The following is an 18,988-nucleotide window of genomic DNA, read 5'->3' on the forward strand; positions in this document are numbered from 1 at the left end:
GCCTTTCCCATGCTGTTCTCATGATAATAAATAAGTCTTTAGAGATCTGAGGGTTTTATAAGGAAGAGTTTTTCTGCATCAGTGCTCTCTTTGTCTGCTGCCATCCATTTAAGATATGACTTGCTCCTCCTTGCCTTCCATCATGATTGTGAGATCTCCCCAGCCACATGGAACAGTAAGTTCATTAAACCATTCTTTTGCAAATTGCCCATTCTTGGGTATGTCTTTATCAGTAGCGTGAAAATGGACTAATACAAGCTGCAACTTTTTACCATGGACAATGGAAGGATATTGAAAGTTTCTGGGTTAGAAGTTAGTAAGATCAGAATTGTGCCTTAGAAAACTAATGACAAGTGATGATATGAAAGATAAGTAGGAGACTGGGAATGAGGGGACAGAGGTATTAAAAATGACTGTAGTTTCCAGCTTGGATAAGTCCTCTTCTTGAACAAACTCTGCTTTATTAACCTATGTATTGATAGTATCTAGCACAAGCCTGGCAATTGGAGACACTGAATAAATTTTCCATTTGAGGTACCTGGGAGGACAGAGAAATAGCTCATGGTAACCATGGAGAAATATCCTTCAGTGCAGAAGAGAGGTCAAATTTATGTCAATTTGGTAGTCATCCACCTAGAAATGAAGGAACTGACAAAATAAAATTGCAAAAAGAGCAAATATTGACAAAAAAAGAGAAGACACCCTGGGACAGATCCCTGGGGAACATGGGAACAGAGGATGAGCTGCCAGAAGGGACAGAGAAAGGTGGAGGGGGACTGGGAGAGATGAAACTCAGGAGTGCTGCCCCAGGAGGAGTAGGGCAGATTCTCAAGATAGAGAGGGTAGTCTATGATAGCAGATGGAGGCGGGTGAACCCTACAAGGAAGCTACCAGGTGTGATCATAAGCAGGTTTTTTGTGACTTGAAGAGGACAATTTCAACAGGTTTGAGAGACAGATGCCAGATCACTGTGGAGGCAACCAGAGAGGCTCTTCTGTAGAAATTTGGCTATGAAATGTGTCTGGATGGTTTTAGGATAAGAGTAGCCTGAAGGGAAAATGCAATACAGAGGAATAGAACGAAATAGGCTCGTATACAGGAACAGAAAATGATCGTTCAAGTTTCCAAAAAGAGAGAAGGGAGGGGAATAAACACACAGTGGGTTCCGTGTCTCATTCCCTTCCCTCACCCTTTCTATTCTTCTCCTTTATCCAGAGCCTGGGAGGTGGTGATGAGGGCAGGCAATGCAAGGTATAGGAACCCAAGCAGGTGGAGGGGGCAGAGGAGGAGGGAGGCTGCTGGAGCAGGGAGACATAGCCCAAGCAGGCTGAGGAGGGCGCTGCTGGAAGGTCTGGGTCCCAGTAGGGTGAGGAAAGGGGCCTTGAAGGAGCAAAAGTGGGCTGAGGAGGCCATCTGCATGGGTCAGAGCAGGCTCAGGAGGGCAAATGTGATGAGGCAAGACAGCCATAGCATGGAAGGTTTCTCCCATTAATGAAGATTGATCAAAGAAGTAAATATACTGAGAATAAGGGGAGCTGGACTACTCACTTTTGGAGATGGACTTTACAAATATGGAAAGGGAGAACATTAGCATGAGCCCTGTGGTTTTGGATTGGAATTGAAGATATGGAGTGCATATATATATATATAAACATAAGTATAAGTCTGCATGTACGTATAATATAGTTTCACATGTGTTTCATAGCTCTGTCTACTGAGGGGGGTGAAAAGTCCTGGTAACAGCAACAGTTCAATAGCAATGAATGTTGAACAGCAACAGTTCAACAGCAACAGTTCAATAGCAATGAAGCAACAGTTCAATGCATCTAGCACAAAGTTGGCTTTTAAGTAGCATTCTTTCCCAAAAGAAACCTATAAAAATGGCAGATTCCAGGGCTGTGGGCTGGGACGTATAAGATGAAACTGGCATCTGCTGTGCAAGAAAGCAAAAAATGTGCTTATGGGGAACATGTCACAGTGACAAGAAGTAATCCTAAAGTGGCTTCCACTGGCAAAAATGGCAAGAAGTTAAGATCAACATAATGATAATAAAAGATTTAAAACACTGAGTAATTTAAACCACTGAGTAACATAGGCAATTATGAGTTCATACAAATACATAGATAAATTAATTGATAGAAAGTTTAATGAGGAAGAGGATATTTATGTAATACCTCCCCACAAAAATGCTTATTAACCGCAAAGGAACAAAGAATAAGTTTACAAAGAAAACCTTGGCCAATGCCACATTATCAAGCAATCCAAATGAACATCATCAGTAACAGATCAAATTAAGACCTTGTGCCACCTGATTGACTGCAAATAGAACACATCCTTACTTCTGTGAGATTCTGGTTAAAGATGCTTAACTGGAATCTAATCATCAGGAAACACTAGACAAATGTGAATTAAGGGACATTCTGCAAAATAACCTGCTGGTAATCTTAAAACATGTCAAAACCCTCAAACAAATCATGAGAGTTAAGGAAAGACTAGGAACTGTTCCAAACAGAAGGAGACTAAAGAGGCACAGCAACTACTGTGCATTCGAACTGGGTCTATTTGCTATAAAGGACATTGTTGGGACAACAGGCTAAATGTGAATGAAGTCTGAGGATTAGAGTTCTCAGACTCTAATGAATCCATGCAGACTTCCTGATTTTGATGGTTGAATCCTGTATCTGGAGAATGTCCTTGTTTGTAGAAATACACATTAAAGTTGAGGGGTGATATGATGAGATATGTTTGACAATTTACTTTCAAGTGGTTCAGAGAAAAAAGTTAATTATGAACTTGCAACTATTCTATATATTTGTTTCAAAATTTTAAAAAGTGTTTTCCCCCATGTTCTCACTCATAAGTGGGAACTGAACAATGAGACCACAGGGACGCAGGGAGGGGAACAACAGACACTGGGACCTGTGGGGGTCGGGGGAAAGACAGCGTCAGGATAAATAGCTAATGCATGTGGGGCTTTATACCTAGCTGATGGGTGATAGGCGCAGCAAATCACCATGGCACAGGTTTAACTATGAAACAAATCTGTATGTCCTGCACATGTATCCTGGAACTTAAAATTTAATTTAATTTAACATAAAAAAGATTAAAAACAATTTAATAAAAAGTGTTTTTAACTTAAAACACATCTTGGCGCTTTTGCTCTTCTGCCATTGCCATGATGAACTTCTCCCTATAAGAACGCATTGGAATGATGGATTATACTTATCTTTGCAGAAGGAAAAACGTGGAAGAATGGGTTTGAGGAGAGTACACAGGGTGTCTCCATTATCTACTGCTATGTAACAGGCCATTCCAAAATTAATGGCTTTAAAGCCACAACTACGTGTTTGCTCATGATTCTGTGGGCTGGCAACTGGGCAGGGCCTGGTTAGGATGACTCATCTCTGTTCCGTGGGATGTTAGCTGTGCTCACTCATATATCTTAGGCCAGTTGGTTTGTTGTCTGGAGCTTGCTGTTCCCAGATGTCCTCACTCACAGTTTTGGGTCCTCAGCTTTGATGCTTAGATCTCTCTCTTTCTATGAGGTCTATCCCCATGAACCCTCATCCTCAAGGAGGCCAGATTGGGCTTGTTCACAAAACTACAACATTCCCAGAGGGTGAGAGAGGAAGTTGTGAGGCTTCTCCCTGAAAGCCAAGGCCTAGAAGTCATATAATGTTGTTTTACCACATCCTGTTCGAAGCAGTGATGAAGTCAGTCCAGAGTCAAGTGATGGAGAAATATATTCTTGATGGAAGAGCTGCAAATAATTTGCATTCGTACTTACTGTATCTAATATGCAATAGATACTGAAGATACCAATAGATAATGGGAGTTTTTATTGAGTATAAAATATACTATTTAAGCAAATATAGTGACAGCTTTATGCGTGATTTGGTAATGCTGGGTAATAGATGCAGTTGTTCACTACAAGTTTCCTATACTGATTCTTTAGGTTTGAAATGTGACTATACATTTATTCATGCTCCGTAGAGCCCCAGAGCTGTTAAAGCTCTCACTTTTCCAAAAGTTTGTGATAAAGAACAAACTGCCTTTGGAGAAGAATTTTATTTGAATATCAGGAGTTCATGACTGAGCAGGAGTTGGAACTCAGTGCTTCTGGCATGTGCATTTTAGGCATCTATGTATTGCCACTGATTTTTAGAGAGGCCAGAGACTCTTAGGCTAAACTCTGTTCATATTTAAGATTCAGAGATATACAGATAGAGGGTGAACTGGGATAGCTCTGGTGAGAGCCGGATTACAGAGTAGAGGGTGATGTTCCTATTTGTTCATGAACAAGGACTGCAAGGAATTAAAAGAGTACTGGCCCAGCACACCACACTTAACAGCAGGGCCTCATCGTGAGAGAAAATTTTAGTTCATGGCACTGTGTGGCAGCTAGTACTGAAAATGATCCCAGGCCAGCCTGTGCATCAGGAAGAGAAGAACTATTGGGAATCTAAAGGGCTGCCTTGCTAAGGACACTAATGCTTTGGGGCTCAAGCAATTCTGGTTGGGAATCCCCAAAGTGATGGAAGTGCAAGAGTGTTTTTCTTCTCAATTTGTCTGAGATATGATAAAACTCTGAGCCCAAAGCATATTGATGCCTACCCAGTATTATCAAGATGAGGTGAGACTTTTATAAATGATGTTGGATTCGAAGGCCATGTAAGACAGGTCCACAGCCTCAGAATGGCCTCTCTGTGGAAACAGGAGGCTGGGCTAGCTGGTCCAGACTCAGGGCTTGACCAGGTATCAGGCCAGTTTGCACACACACATAGGCACAGCCTTAGAATTCCCAGAAATATTTCAGGAGGAGAATTCTACATAAAGCATCTTCCTGTTATCAAGGAAAGGGAGAGCTTGAGTCCATTGAGATTGGAGTTTTAATCAACTTAAGAGATACTGATTCTCAATGGCTCTAGGCACTAATGTAGCATTTATATTTTGTTAGCATTAATGCAACTGACATTTAACATCTCTTTAATTACAAGATGTTTATGGCATCTATACAGAACTCATTTCAGATTCTAAAGCCTCAGGATACTGAAAACATGTTTAGAATGTGCTTTCTTTAAGTACTGAATTTTGTCAGACTATTCCAGAGAAACTAGGGGAGGGACAGCAGGGCATGGGGAGTTGGGGAGGGATGACATGGGGAGAAATGTCAGATATAGGTGATGGGGAGGAAGGCAGCAAACCACATTGCCATGTATGTACCTATGCAACAATCTTGCATGTTCTTCACATGTACCCCAATACCTAAAATGCAATAAAATATATATTTAGAAAAAAAAAAGACTACTCCTCCATCCGTGTTGGGGATTTGAATGGCTGTTTCTTTTATTAGTTAATCATATGATGATGACCACCAGCTGCTTCAGTGGATCTGACATTCTTTGCTCTTCTTCCTTTTATCAACCAACAATGAATCTCAAATTCTCCTATTTTTGATTAGCTTTGTTAAGGTGTAATTTACATACAATGAGATTCACTAATTTTAAATGGGCAATTTGATGGACTTTTGACAAAAGCAAAAGGTAGTGTAACCATGACCACAATTTTTATTTTTGGAATGATAAAAATACAGACATTTTTATCATCCCAAAATGTTTTCTTGTGCTCTTTGCCCTGGCAATCACCAATCTGCTTTCTGTTACTATATCTTTTGTCTCTTCTACCATTTCATATAAAAGGAATCATACAGGAAGTAGTCTTTGTGTTTTTTCACTTAGCATAATGCTTTCAGTATTCATCCATATTGCCAAGTGTCTCAGTAGTTCATTCCTTTTTATTGCTCATTATTCCACTGTATGAATGCATCACAATTTGTTTATCCATTCATTCATTGAAAGGCATTTGAATTGTTTCTAGATTTTGATAATTATTGATAGAGCTGCTATTAACATTCATGTACTGGCTTTTCTGCCAACACAGTTTTTGTTTCTCTAGGGTAAAACAGTTTGGGCATCCCTAATCCAAAATGTTCCCAAATCTGAAACTTTTGAGCTCTGATATGACACCACATATCAGAGGTCAGATGGAATATTCCACACTTTACCTCATGTGACAGTCACAGTCAAAACACAAGTGCACAATGTACAGTTTATTCAGTATTCCCAAAGGGAGAAAGACCTTGCTAGCCCACTTCATCTGTAATATATTTTTTCTAAACACATTCAGATTCCTCAATAGAAGCCCACTCACAAAGAGGAAGAAAAGTATTGCAGACTGGATACATGAATGCCAAGTTCCCCATGATGCCCCTTGTGCGGCCAAGACCTACGTGCCTTACTCGCTGTGTTTTTTAGCTATATTTACTCTGCGGTGTAAAGATACTATTGAAAGCCTCAAAAAGGTCTGCAGAAATCCCTGTGGGTAACAGTTGATTAAAACAAAAAGGGAAAGCATTTATGTTTATCCGTTTCACAGAAAGTCAAGCTGTTGGAGAAGCTGGATAGTAGTGCAAGTGTGAAACATCTTACGGAAGAATGCTGTGTTGGAATGGCCACATGAAATAGATGATGAAACAGAAGGATATACTGTTGTACTATGCTGAAAGGGATAAACAGAAGTTAATGAAAAATACTGCATGAAGCTATAAATGAAGATCTCAATCATGTATTGAAAGAGTGGATATGTGACTGCTGCAAAGAACATATGCCACTTAATGGTATGCTGATCATGAAACAAGCAAAGATCATCACATATTGAAGATTGAAGGGAACTGTGAATGAATATTCAACAAGTTGGTTGCTGAAATTTAAGAAAAGGCATGATATTGAATTTTTAAAGATTTATGGTGATAAAGCATCTGCAGATCATGAAGCAGTGGATAAATTCATTGACAAGCTTGCCAAAGTCATTGCTGATGAAAATCTAATACCAGAACAAGTCTATAATGCTGATAAAGCATCACCGTTTTGGTGTTATTGCTCCAGAAAGACACTGACTACAGTTGATGAGACAACCCCTACAGGAATTAAGAATGCCAAGGACAGAATAATTGTGCTGGGATGTGCTAATGCAGCAGACATGCATAAGTATCAACTTGTTGTGATAGGAAAAGCTTATGTCCTTACTGTTTTCAAGGAGTGAATTTCTTATCAGTCCATTATTATGCTAACAAAAAGGCATGGATCGCCAAGGACATCTTTTCTGATCAGTTTCACAAACATTTTGTACCAGCCGCTTGTGCTCACTGCAGGGAAGCTGGAATGGATGCTGCTGTAACATTTTATTATAACTTGAAAACTGCTCACCCTTCAGCTAAAATTCTCACCAGAAATAATGGTCATGCCATATACTTTCCTCAAAATTTGACTTCATTAATTCAACCACTTGTATATTTATATCAATGAAGAGTAAATATAAAAACACTTACTTGAACAAATCTATGGCAGGGAACAGAGGCGTGGGTGTAGGTTTTCAAAAGGACATGAAGAATGCCACAGTATGCTGCTGTCAACACTTGGAACACTGTGACTACAGTTGTCCAAGCCTGGCACAACCGCTGGCCTGCAATTATTTTCAGTGATGATGATGAATAAGGTGGCGACTTTGAAGGATTACATATGCCAAGTGAAAAAAAATGATGCCTATTCTTACATATGCAAAAAATATACCTTCAGAGTCCATCAGTAAACTGAAAGAAGTGGATATCAAAGCTTTTAACATTGGTAATGAGACTCCAATCACTCATTCATTGACAAATGGTGAAATAGCCTCCAGAATGGTTCTGAATCAAGGTGATTGTGATAATAGTGATGACAAAAATGACATTATTAACACTGCAGAAAAACTGTGTATAATGAATCTGATGAAACCATGTGATTGGCTTAGGATTACAGCAGCATGCATTCATAACAAGAAACCACGTCAGTTTATAAAATCAGAGAGACTTCTAAGACAAAAATTTTGTGAATGCAGCAAATGACTCTAGAGGAAACAACTTTAAAACTCCTCCCATAGAAAGTCCCCTCATTCCTAGGGAACTCACTTCCTGGTCCCTCAACTGGTTCTGATGCTTTGTCTCACCAAAAAATAGAAAATATAGTGTATGGTAATCTTTTCATTGAAACATAGCTTCAGAATAAAGACTGAAAGTCTGCTGTTGTTCGTTGCTGCTGTTTAACAGCAACAGGTATTCTGGTGATGCTACTGTGCTGCTTAGTTACCTGAAATATTATTATTTCACCACATTAATGGTGTGTCCTATCTTGGTGCTAAGTACTTAATGTGTGAATAAGCATAAGAAAATGATTGCTTATCAGTGGCATATACATTCAGAGTCACGAATAAGGGTGATGCCAAACAATCACAGATTGTCCACGTGGGTGGCTAGTGACACCTTTGGTTTCCGATGATTCAAAGTATATAAACTTGTTTCATCCACAAAATTACTTAAAATAATGTATAAAATTACCCTCAGGTTATGTGTATAAGGTGTATATGAAACATAAATGAATTCTATGTTTAGAGTTGAGTCTCATCTCTATCTCATTATATATATGCAAAAATCCAAAATTGGAAACACTTCTAATTCCAAGTATTATCACTTTAAAAGAGCAGCAAATATTTGCTGAAACAAAAGGAACTATAGGCTGTGAAAAAGGTCTGTGGCAGAGAGAGTTGGAAGGAAAATAAACAGGCTTTGTTTAATAAACAAGCCAACAGTTAGGAAAAACAGAACTGATGACTAAAGAGAGAAAAGCGCTCCATACGGGACACTTTCCCCCTTGTTTTTTGTATGAATCTAACTGCAGTGAGTCCTTGTTATTGAGAAGTGGTTTATGTTCTTAAAATTGATGAACTATTAATGTATATGGGATATATCCAGATGAGGGCATATAGCATACTGCAGAGTCCCTTAAACCTTAATGTGCATAGGAATCACCTGGGAGTATTGCCAACTGCAGGTTCTATTTTAGCAGGTCTGGGGCAATGTTGGAGCTTCTGCATTTCTACTGAGTTTCTGGGAGAGGAGAATATCGCTGGGTTGTAGATGTGATGTCAGAGCATGTGAGTTCAAATCCTACATCACTTGAAGCTGTGTAAACCAGGGCCCATTAATTAACCTATCTCAGTTTTCTCATCTGTGAGATGGGGATGACAGCAGCATACAGGTGCTCCCTAAGGGTGTTGTGAGGACTACATGAGAAAGAATGTCAGGCATTTAGATGAATGCCAGGCACATAGTAGGTGCTACGTTATATACCTCTGGTTTTCAGTAAGTTCCAACATTCAAGGCAGTCGTATGTCTAATAGCTTCTAGCCACATTGATTGAGTCTTACACCATCTTTTAGTTTCTCCGAGGTCCTGTGCCATACTCCTGGTGACAGACACCAGTTTTGCTAGTGCTGCTAATTAAGAGAGCCAATTCAGAGCCACTGAGACTGTCTTGGAAAAAGAAAACCCACTGAAAAGATGTCAAAGAGAGATTAACCATTTGATATGTTTCACCTGATGGAAATGTCACAGGTTCAGCCCCATGGTGTGACAGTAGATATTTCTACAGCCAGCAGTAATGGTGGGAAGGTGCTCAAACAGTATGTTTGAAAGAATTTCCAGTCTAACCCCAGGGCCCCCGTGACAGCTCAGAGAGCTGCACCAATGTGCCCTTTTCTCTGTGAGAACCAGGCAGTGGCTCAACCACAACAGCCAGTGAATAGACTCTGTAGTGTTGTTTGCATCCTGCCCCTTTAATCTGCCTCCAGCACCCCTGTAGATGTCCTAATTGGTCCTCTGGATCCAGCCCTCTCTGGCCTGTCAGCTCAGCTCTGTGTACATGGCCTGCTTTCATCTCCCTGCTTGCTTGGCATATTGCTCTATTCTCATAGTTTTCTGATGTTAAAAGCAGCTTGTAGAGCTTGGATGATCTTCATACCATTTCTGCCTCCCTTTTAGTAACTGTACTAGAAAAACAGCTGTTCATCTCAATTAGGTTTTGATTGCTAATTACCAACTACCTGTCAGGATCAAACAGCTCTCTTCCTGGGCCCTTTAGCTATTTCTCATGCAATTGGTACGCTTGGTTTCCATGAGAACCATTTAGCTAGATGCCTCCTCAACCCAAACTGCCACCTCTTCTGTGGCTTTCATAATATCTCTCCAGTGCACTCTGAGGCTCCTTGTCCATGGCCCTGCTTCCTGGTTTTCTTCATTTCATTGTCCAATCAGAGTTTCCAATGAAAGCCATTTCATCTCTATTGTCATTACAAGTGTGTCTTGGAAAGGGCAATTGATGATTAGTAAGTCCATTCATTGAACTTAGGTTTAGAATGCATGCTTTAAATTTTCATCTTTATAGATGTGTGTCCTCTTGCTTGCATTCTGTTTACCTATATCAGAAGCTGGCATGAGGGCCAACTCTGGTCTACAGAGTGTTTTTGTAAATAAGGCCTCATTGGAATGTAGCCTACAACATTACATATTGTCTGTGGCATAGTTGCTATCATGTTACAACAGCAGAATATTTGTATCAGAGATGGCATGGCCCAAAAAGTCTAAAATATTTACCACCTCGTCCTTTACAGAAAAAGCTTGCCAACTCTTGACCTATGGCTTTGGTTTTCAATGTGTGGTTCCTTAGAACAGCAACATAGAATCACCTGGAAACTTGTTGGAAACTCAAATTCTCAGGCCCCACCCTAGACCTACTGAATCAGAAACTCTGAGGACTGGGGGTGAGTGTGGTGGATTAATCCAGCACTTTGGGAGGCCAGGGTGGGTGGCTTGCTTGAGCTCAGGAGTTTGAGACAAGCCTGGCTAACATGGCAAAACTCTATCTCTATTAAAAATACAAAAATTAGCTGGGTGTGGTGTGACACACCTGTAGTCCCAGCTACTCAAGAGGCCAAGGTGGGAGAATCACTCGAACCTGGGAGGTGGAGGTTGCGGTGAACTGAGATTGCACCACTGCACTCTAACCTGGGTGACAAAGACCCTGTCTAAAAAAAAAAAAAAAAAGAAAAAGAAAAAAAAAGCAGAAACTCTGAGGGCAGAGTCTAGTTTGAAAAAATTAATTATTTAAAAATATTTAATAAGGATAGTGTATTAGAGGTAAACAGCATGATGATTTTATCTGTATATACACTGTACAATGGTTATCATAATCATTAACACATCCAATCACTATGCATGCTATACATTAGGTCCCCAAAATTTATTTATCTTATAACTGAAAATTTGTACCCTTTGATCAACATCTGCAAAATCTGAATTTTTAAAATTTTTAGATATTTAATTGACAAAGATTGTACATATTTAGGTGTACAATATGATGATTTGATATACATGTACATTGTATAATGATTATCACAATCAAATTAGTTAACACATCTATCACCACCCATGCTGTATATTCAGTCCCGAGAACTTCTTCACTTGCAACTTAAAGTTTGTACCCTTTGATCAACATCCCCAGTAGTCTGAATTTTAATAACCCTTCCAGGTGATTTGGATGCCCACCGGGGTTTGAAAACCACTGACTTCTGCTGTTGTACCTGAGATTGTCCTCCATGATATATATGCATGGCACTATGGCAAATGAAAGAAATCTGTTTAGCAACTGGTATTCTTCCATATTACAAACAGTGAGTTTGGTGGGCTTTCAGGGTGGGGAGTAAATGATATGCCACCAAATGGTGAGACTCTGTCAAATTCCGTTGACTATGGTCATGATACCTGATGGAAAGTAACTAGTAATTTCTGTTTCTCCTTGTGCAAATCATCTCATCATATTCTTTGCCAATTTTTCTACTTGAACTACTGAACACTTGTACCAATACTTTGTATTTAATAACATCTACCCTTCACATTGTTGAATACAAGTGTTGAACATGGGCAACCTTGGTTTGTTTCAGTTCTCAGTGGGAATGCTTTCAACATTGCCCCATTCAGTATAACTTTGGCTGTGGGTTTGTCATAGATGGCTTTTATTACCTTGAGATGTGTTCCTTTTATGCTGTTTTTGCTGATGGTTTTCATCATAAAGAATGCTGCGTTTTGCCAAATGCTTTTTCTGCATCTACTGAGATGATCATATGATTTTTGTTTTCAATTCTGTTTATGTGGTGTGTCACATTTATTGACTTGCAGATGTTAAACCATCCCTGCATCCCTGGTAAGAAACCCACTTGATCATGGTGGATTATCCTTTTGATATGCTGTTGGATTCAGTTAGCTAGTATTTTGTTGAAGATTTTTGCATCTATTTTCATCAGAGATATTGGTCTGTAGTTTCTTTTTTTTTTTTTTTTTTTATGTCTTTTCCTGGCTTTGGTATTAGGATGATACTGGCTTTATAGAATGATTTAGGCAGTGTTCCTTCTTTCCTTATCTTGTGGAATAGTGTCAGTAGGACTGGTACTGATTCTTCTTTGAATGTCTGATAGAATTCAACTGTGAAAATATGTCTGGCCTTGAATTCCTTTTTCTGCTAGTAACTTTTTAATTACCATTTCAATCCCACTGCTTGTTACTGATCTGTTCAGAGTTCCTTTTTCTTCCTGGTTTAATCTAGGAGAGCTGTATATTTCCAGGACTTTATCCTTCTCTTCTAGGTTTTCTAGTTTATGTGTATAAACGTGTTCATAGTAGCTTGAATGATCTTCTGTATTTCTGTGATATTAGTTGTAATATCTCCTGTTTCATTTCTAATTGAGCTTATTTGGATCTTTTCTCTGTTAATCTTGCTAATGTTTGATCAATTTTATTTATCTTTTCACAGGCCAGCTTTTTGTTTTATTTATCTTTTGTATATTTTTTTTGTTTCAATTTTATTAGATTCTGCTCAAATCTTGGTTATTTCTTTTCTTCTGCTGGGTTTGGGTTTGGTTTGTTCTTGTTTCTCTAGCTCCTTGAGGTGTGATCTTAGATTGTCTGTTTGTGCTCTTTCAGACTTTTTGATGTAGGCATTTCATGCTATAAATGTTCCTTTTAGCACCGCCTTTGCTGTATCCCAGAGGTTTTGTTAAGTTGTTTCACTACTATCATTCAGTTTAAAATTTTTTCTAATTTCAAATTTGATTTCACTGTCAACCCAATGATCATTCAGGAGAAGGTTATTTAATTTTCACGTTTTTGAGGGTTCCTTTTGGAGTTGATTTCCAGTTTTAATCCACTGTGATCTGAAAGAGTACTTGACATAATTTTGATTTTCTGAAATTTGGTGAGACTTCTTTTGTGGCCTATCATGTGGTGTATAGTGGAGAATGTTCCGTGTGCTGATGAATAAAGTGTATACTTTGCAGTTGTTAGGTAGAATGTTCTGTAAATATCTGTTAAATCCATTTGCTGTAGTGTGTAGTTTAGGTCCATTGTATCTTTGTTGACTTTCTGTCTTGATGACCTGTCTAGTGGTGCTAGTGGAGTATTGAAGTCACCCACTATTATTGTGTTGTTGTCTATCTCCTTTCTTAGATCTATTAGTAATTTTTTTATAAACTTGGGAGCTTCAATGTTAGGTGCATATGTATTTAGGATTGTGATATTTTCCTGTAGGACTAGTCCTTTTATCGTTATATAATGTCCGTTTTTGTCTTTTTTAACTGCTGTTGCTTTAAAGTTTGTTTTGTCTGATATAAGAATAGCCACTCCTGCTCATTTTTGGCATTCATTTTCATGACATATCTTTTATACCCCTTTACCTTAAGTTTACAGGAGTCCTTCTGTGTCAGGTGAGCCTCCTGAAGACAGGAAATCCATGGTTGGTGAATTCTTATCCATTCTGCCATTCTGTATCTTTTATGTGGAAAATTTAAGCCATTTACATTGAACATTAGTATTGAGACGTGAGGTACTACTCTGTACATTGTGCTATTTGTTGCCTGAATAGCTTTTATTATTATTATTATTATTGTGATGTTGTTTTATAGGTCCTGTGAAATTTATGCTTTAAGGAGATTCTATTTTGGTGTATTTTGAGGTTTTGTTTCAAGATTTAGAGCTCCTTTTAGCAGTTCTTGTAGAACTGGCTTGGTAGTGGTGAATTCTCTCAGCATTTATTTGTCTGAAAAAGACTGTATCTTTCGTTCATTTATGGAGCGTACTTTTGCTGGATACAAAATTCTTGGCTGATAATTGCTTTGTTTAAGAAGACTGAAAATAGGACCTCTATCCCTTCTATCTTGTAGGGTTTCTGCTGAGAAATCTGATGTTAATGATAGATTTTCCTTTATGAGTTAACTAATAGTTTTTGCCTCACAGTTCTTAAGATTTTTTTCTTCATCTTGACTTTAGATAACCTGATGACTACGTGCTTAGTTGATAATCTTTTTGTGATGAATTTCCCAGGTGTCCTTTGAGCTTCTTGTGTTTAGACGTCAAGATCTTTAGCAAGGCTGGGGAGGTTTTTCTTGATTATTTCCTCAAATATATTTTCCAAACTTTTAGATTTCTCTTATTCCATGGGAACACCAATTATTCTCAGATTTGGTTATTTAACATAATCCTGGGCTTCTTGAAGGCTTTGTTCATTTTTTAAAAATTCTCTTTTCTTTGTCTTTGTCAGATTGGGTTAATTTGAAAGCTTTGTCTTTGAGCTCTAAGTTCTTTCTTCTACTTTTTCAGTTCTATTGCTGAGACTTTTCAGTGCATTTTGCAATTCTCTAAGTGTGTTCTTCATTTTCAGAAGTTGTGATTTTTTTTTATGCTATCTATTTCACTGGAGATTTTTCCATTCATATCTCATATAATTTTTTGAATTTCTTTTAGTTGGACTTTACCTTTTTCTGGTGCCTCTTTGATTGGCTTAATAGTTGACCTTCTGAATTCTTTTTCTGGCAACTCAGAAATTTTTGTCTTGGTTTGGATCCATTGCTGGTGAGCAGGTGTGATCTTTTGGGGGTGTTAAAGAACCTTGCTTTGTCATATTATCAGAATTGTTTTCCTGGTCCCTTCTCATGTCAGAGGGAAGATCTAAAACTCACAGGCTGCTGTTCAGATTATTTTGTCCCACAGGTTGCTACCTTGATATGATGTTCTCCCCTATCCCCGAGGGATGGGGCTTCCTGAGAGCCAAACTGCAGAGATTGTTATTTCTATTCTGGGTCTAGCCACCCAGCAGAACTATGGGGCTCCAGGCTGGTACTGGGAAGTGTTTGCAAAAGAGTCTGATGTGACCTGTCTTCAGGTCTCTCGGCCATGGATACCAGTACCTGCTCCAGTGGAGATAGCAGGGGAGTAAAGTGGACTCAGTGAGGGTTCTTTGTTATATTTTTGTTGGTTTTGTGTTGGTTGGCCTCCAGCCAGGAGTTGACACTTTCAAGAGCATATCAGCTGTGGTAGTATAAGCAGGATCAGGTGGTGGGTGGGGCTCCTTTGCCCATTTTTAATGGATTTTTTTTCTTGTAAATTTGTTTAAGTTCTGTATAGATGCTGGATATTAGCCCTTTGTCAGAGGAATAGATTGCAAAAATGTTCTCCCATTCTGTAGGTCGTCTCTTCACTCTGATGGTAGTTCCTTTTGCTGTGCAGAAGCTCTTTAGTTTAATTTGATCCTGTTTGTCAATTTTTGCTTTTGTTGCAATTGTTTTTGGCATCTTTGTCATTAAATCTTTGCCCATTCCTTTGTCCAAAATGGTATTGCCTATGTTGTCTTCCAGGGTTTTTTATAACTTTGGGTTTTAAATTTAAGTCTTTAACCCATCTTGGGTTGATTTTTGTAATATGGTATAAGAAAGAGGTCCAGTTTCAGTCTTCTGCATATGGTTAGCCAGTTATCCCAGCACCCTTTATTAAATAGGGAATCCTTTCCTTATTGCTTGTTTTGTCAACTTTGTCAAAAATCAGATAGTTTTAGTGTGCAGCCTTATTTCTAGGTTTTCTCTCTGTTCCATTGGTCTATGTGTCTGTTTCTGTACCAGTAACATGTTGTTTTGGTTGTATCCCTGTAATATAGCTTAAAGTCAGGTAGCATGCTGCCTCCAGCTCTTTTTTTTCCGCTTGATTGCCTTGACTATTTGGGCTCTTTTTTGGTTACATATAAATCTTAAAATTGTTTTTTCTAGTTCTGTGAAGAATGTCACTGGTAATTTAATAGAAATAGCATTGAATCTATAAATTCCTTTGGGTAATATAGCCATTTTAATGATGTTGATTTTTTTTTTTTACTCATGAACATGGATTATTTTTCCATTTGTTTGTAACGTCTGATGTCTTTGGGCAGTGTTTTGTAGTTCTCCTTGTAGAGATCTTTCACTTCCCTGGTTAGCTGTATTCCTAGGTCTTGTCTTGTCTTGTCTTTTCTTTCCTTTCGTGGCAATTGTGAATGGGATTGTGTTCCTGATTTGGCTCTTGGCTTGATTGTTGGTGGTGTATAAGGGTGCTAGTAATTTTTGCACATTGATTTTATATCCTGAGACTTTGCTGAAGTTGTTTATTAGCTTCAGGGGCTTTTGAGTCAAGACTATGGGGTTTTCTGGATATAGGATTATGTTGTCTGCAAACAGAGATAGTATGACTTACTCTCTTCCTATTTGGACACTCTATTTCTTTTGTCTGATTGCTCTGGCAGGGACTTCCAATACTGTGTTGAATAGGAGTGGTAAGAGAAGAAATTCTTGTCTTCTGCCAATTTTCAAAGGGAATGCTTCCAGCTTTTGCCCATTCAGTATGATGTTGGTTGTGGATTTGTCATAGATGATTTTTATTATTTTGAGGCATGTTCCTTCAATACCTAGTTTATTGAGTTTTTTTTTTAACATGAATGAATATTAAATTCTGTCAAAGACCTTTTCTGCATCTATTGAGATAATAATGTGGTTTTGTCTTTATTTCTGTTTATGTGATGAATCACATTGATTAATTTTCTTATGTTGAACCACCTTGCATTCAAGGGATTAGGCCTACTCGATTGTGGTCAGTAAGCTTTTTGATGTGCTGCTAGATTTAGTATGCTAGTCTTTTGAGCATTTTTGCATCAATGTTCATCAAGGACATTGGCCAGAAGTTTTCTTTTGCTGTTGTTGTTTCTCTGCCAGGTTTTGGTATCTGGATGATGCTAGCCTCAATGAATGAGTAAGGGAGGAATCCTTTATTCTCAATTTTTTGGAAGAGTTTCAGCAAGAATGATACCAGCTCTTCTTTGTACATCTGTTAAAATTTGGCTGTGAATCCATCTGGTCCTGTATTTTTTTTTTTTTTTTTTTTTGGTTGGTAAGCTATTTATTACTGACTGAATGTCAGAGCTTGTTATCAGTCAGTTTAGGGATTCAGTTCCTTCCTGGTTCAATCTTGGGAGGGTGTCCAGAAACTTATCCATCTCTTCTAGATTTTCTAGATTATGTTCATAGAGGTGTTTATAATATTCTCTGAGGATAATTTGTATTTCTGTGGAGTCAGTGATAATATCTCCCTTGTCATTTCTGATTGTGTTTATTTGAATCTTCTCTCTTTTCTTCTTTATTACTCTAGCTAGCAGTTTATCTATTTTCTTATTTTTTTCAGAAAACAAACAAACAAACCGGATCCTGGATTCATTGATCTTTTGAATATTTTTGTTGTTGTTGTTGCAGTCTCCTTCAGTGCAGCTCTGATTTTGGTTATTTCTTGTCTTCTGCTAAATTTGGTGTTGGTTTTCTCTTGGTTCTTCAGTTCTTTTAGTTGTAATGTCAGGTTATTAAAGTAAGATCTTTCTAACTTTTTGATGTGAGTATCTAGTGCTATAAATTTCCCTCTTAACACTCCCTAGCTATGTCTCAGATTATGGTTGTATCTATGTTCTCATTAGTCTCAAAGAACTTCTTGATTCCTGCCTTAATTTCCACATTTATCTAAAAGTTGTCCAAGGGCAGATTATTCAATTTCTATGCAATTGTATGATTTTGAGTGAATTTCTTAGTCTTTATTTCTAATTTGGTTGTGCTGTGGTCTGAGAGATTGTTATGATTTTAGTGTTTTGGGGAGTGATCTCCGCTTTGCTGCCTTGGGGCTGCGAATGCTATAGACACGTTGGCGTCAGCACCACTACTGGCAAGTTCTGAGTGCTCTGTAAATAAACTCTTATTTGAGCTACACTCATTCTTTTATATATTGTCTATGGTCACTTTTCTCTGGCGACTTTTGTGCTACAGTGGTAAAATTGAGTAGTTGCAACAGGGAACTGAACTGAAAAGCCAAAAGTATTTACTCTGACTCTTCGCAGAAAAAAAAAAAGCCTGCTCTAAGTTAAATACAAAATTTTCACACAGCCAAATATCATGGCATTTACCTGTTAGTAAATAAATTTCTGAATATAGGTGACTGTAGAAGGCAAGATGAGGACAGAAGACAAAGTGGATGTTTTAACTTCTGAATGAGCAGACTCAGTTTCTACCTGATGGCAGCAATTTGGGACATACACCTGTTTCCTCAGCCCCAAGGCAATTCTGGAAGTTGACCTTATCAGAACTACTGTTTCAGAGTACCATATTGTACATAAATCGTTCTAGGGGAAAAAACAGCTCTTGTTTCTTTGTCTCTTTGCTAACTAACATTTAGAGAATGGGAAATGCTCAAACTCTGCTGCCTTTCCTTCTGGCCCCAACATTCACCTTCAGAGCCTTCCCTACACAGAAAGTGTATTTATCTTTAAAGTAATTCCTTGGACCTTATTCTGAGGGTATATGCCCTGGCTACCCCCTGCTCAATGTTGAGAACAGTGGACAGAAAATCTACAGGCCCAGCTCCTTGGAATGTAAACCTTTATTTAATTATCTTGATGACTGTCCTAGAACCCTTTTAGTATCTGTGTTTCACTATAACATGGAGTTTCCCTAGTACAGGAGTTCTCAAACTTTATGTGCATCAGAATCATCTGAAAGGCTTGTTAAAATCTAGATCCTTGGATTCCACTCACAGAATTTTAGATTTGTGGATCAGGAGTAAGATTTAAGAATTTTCATTTCCATCAAGTTCCCAGGTGATGATGCTACTGTTGGTCCAGAAACCACCCTTTAAGAACTCCTGCTTTAGAGTTTTATTGTGAAGAACAGGTCTTATCTG

General features: G+C 38.3%; 1 long non-coding RNA gene across 1 annotated transcript; it reads right to left on the reverse strand.

Annotated features, from left to right (window-relative positions):
• Window positions 1–7,098: 7,098 nt before the first annotated feature.
• Window positions 7,099–17,758, reverse strand: LOC116553004. The gene is made up of 3 exons (XR_004269590.1): window positions 17,747–17,758; window positions 8,691–8,701; window positions 7,099–7,227 (listed from the first exon to the last, which is right to left on the reverse strand). It is a non-coding gene; the product is annotated as an uncharacterized LOC116553004 (long non-coding RNA).
• Window positions 17,759–18,988: the final 1,230 nt, after the last annotated feature.

The sequence above is a fragment of the Sapajus apella genome, unplaced genomic scaffold (genome assembly GCF_009761245.1).
Source record: "Sapajus apella isolate SASKATOON/1434 unplaced genomic scaffold, GSC_monkey_1.0 scaffold1, whole genome shotgun sequence".
NCBI lineage: Eukaryota > Metazoa > Chordata > Mammalia > Primates > Cebidae > Sapajus > Sapajus apella.